Genomic DNA, 4498 nt, shown 5'->3' with positions numbered 1-4498 from the left:
TTTCCTTCCTAATGTGACTGGTCTCCAGGTGTTTTGTCTCCTGACTTCAGCTTCCCATTCGCTCATTACTTTGTCCAGGACGATGTTGAACAATAACGGGGATAGTCCATCTCCTTGCCTTAGGCCAGTGTGGATTTCAAAGGGGTCCGAGATTTCGCCCATGAATTTGACTTTGGATTTTGTATTGGTTAGTGTCTGTTCGATTAGTCTTCCGGTCTTTTGGTCTAGGCCTTTTTCTCTGAGGATTTGGATGAGGGACTTTCTGTCGATCGAGTCGTAAGCCTTTTTGAAGTCGACGAAAGTGCAGATGATTTTTTTGGGGCTTGTCATGTGGGATTTTATGATTGATTTCAGGTTGAAGATTTGTTCGGGACAGGCTCTGTTGGGTCTGAAACCCGCTTGGTATTCCGAGATGGGGGGTTCCAGTTGTCCTTGCGTTCTGGTGAGAAGGCATGTTGATAGAATTTTGTAGATGACCGGTAGCAGGGAAATTCCTCTATAATTGTTTGTGTCTGTCCTGTCACCTTTCTTGTGTAGCGGGTGAATGAGTGCGGTCTTCCAGTCGTCAGGTATGATTTCGGTTGTCCAGGTGTTCTGTATGATTTGTGTGATTTCGTTTAGCGACTTTGGTCCTAGGTTCTTCAGCAGTTCTGCCGTTATTCCGTCTTCACCGGCTACCTTGTTGTTTTTCAGTTTCTTTATGCAGTGGAGGATTTCTTCTTTTGTTGGTGATGGTGGGTCTTCCGGTGCGTTGGCCGGTTCTCGGGGTTCGAAGGTTGAGTTAGGTTCCAGGCAATTTAGTAATTTTGAAAAGTACTTCGCGAGCTCGTCACAGTTTTCTTTGTTGGTAAGTGCCAGTTTTCCGTCTTCTTTTCTGAAGCAGAGGTTCTGTGGTGAGTATCCTTTGACTTGGTTGGCGAACGTCCTGTAGAAATCCCGTGTGTTGAAATTTCTGAAGTCTTCTTCGATGGAGTTTAGCTGATCGTTTATGTATTTGCGTTTCTCTTGTCTTATTGTTTTCGATGTTTGTCTTCGAATTTCATAGAAGTAGTCCTGCGTTTCTTGTGTTTTGTTGCTGTTGTAGTTTGTGAAAGCTGTTCTTCGATTTTGTAGGGCGATTTCGCAGGTAGTGTTCCACCAAGGGTGCCTGGGTTTTCTCGTCAGCGGGATCAGTTCTTTGGCTGTGTTCACAGTTTTTTGTTTAAAGCTGGTCCAATCTTTCGCCTCTTGTTTTTCCCAGTGTTCTGTGATGTTCGATTCTCTGATCTTTCTTGTATCAAATTTCGGTGAGGTCAATTTCTTTTTGTGTTGTCTTCTTGGTGTGAGTTTGATTTTGATTCTTGTTAGGTAGTGGTCCGAATCTATGTTGGCGCCTTTTCTCACTTGGACGTCGTGGATTTCTTTCTGGTATTCATAGGAGATTGCCACGTGATCTATCTGGAATTCGCCTAGTGAGTGGACTGGTGATCGCCACGTCTTTTGTTTCTTGGGCTTTTTCATCAGGGAGGTTGACATGATTTTGAGGTTGTTTTGCTGGCAGAGTTCGATCAGTCTGGTGCCGATTTTGTTGGTGAATTTGTGTGCAGGGAAATTTCCTACTGTTTTTCTGTAGCGTTTTTCTCTGCCGATTTGTGCGTTGAAATCGCCTAGTAGAATTTTCGCGTTGTCTTGGGGTATTTTTGCCAGGGTGGTTTCGAGTTTGTCCCAGAATAATTATTATAAGAAAGATTACTGCTGATAGAGTTTCTACATGACGCTACTCCTGACTTTATTGTGGTTCAATCTAACGTGTACTTGGTAGAGAAGGAATATCATGTTTAACGTGAATTTCAGACCACAATTCCATTATACCTTCTTCACTTGGCGTAGCCAGAAGAGAACAGGATCTGTCTCTACTTATCAAAAATCATAAGCAGTAGTTGGAATCGAACCCAGACCAGAGGTATAGGAACCTATCATCAGCCCAATAGACCACCAGATCCTCTTCTCTGTGAAACATTTTCTATCGTAAAACGTTGTTCCACACTGGATGAGAATTCTGACACACAGGCTCCCTGTAGTGGTGTGAAGCATGTTCTGTACATTCCTTTACTTGGTTGACCGAATCGCCATGAACTAGCTGCCTCGGCTACCCAGTGCATACATTCGACTCTATTTTCTAATCAACGAAATAAAATCATGTAACTGCCACCTACACAGAACTGCCAACAGTGTAGGATGCAGAAATTTAAATAGGAAGTGTTGCCTTCCACTTGAGCTACTCTATTGAGCTATCAGTTTGTTGAAAACGCCGTGCAGTGCAAAAGAAAAACTGTAACTCTCTGTCTCTCAAGAGTTATCAGTCTAATGAAACTTTGAACATAATTCCCTTCACTTCTCAACCCAAAATAGTCGCATGTGGAAAAAGAGCTAACTTCTGCGACATTTTGTTCTTTTCAGGTTTAATAGACGGCCAGGCAGCAGATGCATCACGAAAATTTTGTATTATGTATGGGGAGAGCAATGGTGCCAAATGTTCAAATGTGTTGTAACCTCCCCACAAAAATATTAAAGTCTACCATGAACCAAGTGTAACCTCCCATGGAAATATTAATTAAAATATTAAAATGATTCATGTGTAAACTCCCCACGGAAATAATAATAAAAATGAATTTTAAATGTTGTAACCTCTGAACAAAATTGGCTCCCATTTATAATCTCTGTGCAGAAATGCATTCACATTTAATGTTCCTACAAAATTCTTTTCTCATTTAATGTTAAGTTCGAAACAGAAAAATTCAGTAACCTGGTAAATTTTATGACGACAGCAGCGCTGCGTCTCGGCCCTGTATTCTGAATAAAAAAAAGCAAAAATCCTTACCTCAATAAAAACTGCGAATATATCTGCTCTTACATAAAAAATTTTCGGCACAGCTCCGTGCAATACTGGCCTATGCTTTGTGATTCATGAAAGGAAAGATAATCCATTGAATAAAATCTTTAAATTGAAATGAATGCTATTTTTTAAAAAAAATTACTTTGTATTATAAAAATTATTATTGGGGTATTTTTTAAAAGAAATTGGATGACAGTTAACATACATTACTAGATATGCGCAAGGCTGCTTCTTTACCTTCTGCAATAATACTCATCCTCCAGAGTCCCGACCAGAGCAAACACGGACCACTGCCGACTCACGCAGACTACTCAAGACCAATGCTGACTGATGCCGACTAGCGACAAGCAACAACTAACTACATACTGCTCTCTGGTCAGAGACTCTCCTAAGTCTTGCCTGTTGCAGGCAGCGCATACAGCGGATACCCTCCACTGGGGGGGGGGGGGGGGGGAAACAAAAATTTGGCAGCGATGGTGAGTCGATTGGACTTGCCATGAGCAACAAATTTTTCCTAATTAACTAAGTTTACAATCACAGAATGCAGAACATGAAATAAAATATGGTGCACACGCACTGAGTACAGAACATATCAAGCAATGACAAAATGTATACACAATGAGTACAAAACATATTAACAAATGGCAAAAGTGCACACGCACTGTAGTACAGAACATATCAGGAAATCACTAAATGTATACGGAATGAGTACAAAACCATATTAACAAATGACATAAAGTGCACACACACTGTAGTTCAGAATATATCAGCAAATCACAAAATGTATACGCAATGAATACAAATCATATTAACAAATGACATAAAGTGCACACGTACTGTTGTTCAGAATATATCAGCAAATCACAAAATGTACACGCAATAGTTACAAATCATATTAACAAATGACATAAGTGCACACTCACTGCAGTGCAGAATATCAGGAAATCACAAAACGTATACGCAGTGAGTACAAATCATATTAACAAATGACATAAAGTCCACACGCACTGTAGCTTTTTTTTACTATTTTACAAGAACTAGGATAGGAAAGGGAAGGATTGCATCATGGTTGTAGCACATTAGCTTGCACACAGCTGCATTGAAAGTCCATATCTTTCTGCAGAAGCACAACACCAAGTGATACAATCTGAGGTTCATTTCCCTGAAGTATTAATCAGTGTAGCCAAGACACTGAAATGTCGTAGTAATATTCCATGTTATCATTTTAGTAGTACATTAGGTACACCAAACAGTGGGACTATAAAGGCACATTTGCATGCCGTGCGTGAGTTTCCTCGGAAACGCGAAATCTTAATTAAATAATTAATCTGTGACAAATAAATAATGCCTATGGCACAGAACTGCAGCGCAGTGTCGCTGATAAAACAAAAACACAATTACGATACTCTTATGTTTGATTAAGATGAAGGAGGTCGAGGAGAATAGCTGAGGCGGGAAGCACGTATATTTTATTAACTGGCACACCGCCATATTTGAAGTTATATAAGAACACTGCGAGTTGCAATCTTACTAGGCACTCGATTCTGTAAAGAATTTATATTTATGAAAGTAAGTAGAATTATTTAACTGTAGGCTTATTCGTTGAATATATCTGATTTAACT

The sequence above is a fragment of the Schistocerca americana genome, chromosome 2, assembly GCF_021461395.2.
Source record: "Schistocerca americana isolate TAMUIC-IGC-003095 chromosome 2, iqSchAmer2.1, whole genome shotgun sequence".
NCBI classification, from domain to species: Eukaryota; Metazoa; Arthropoda; class Insecta; order Orthoptera; family Acrididae; genus Schistocerca; species Schistocerca americana.
Note: the sequence above shows the minus strand (reverse complement) of the source record.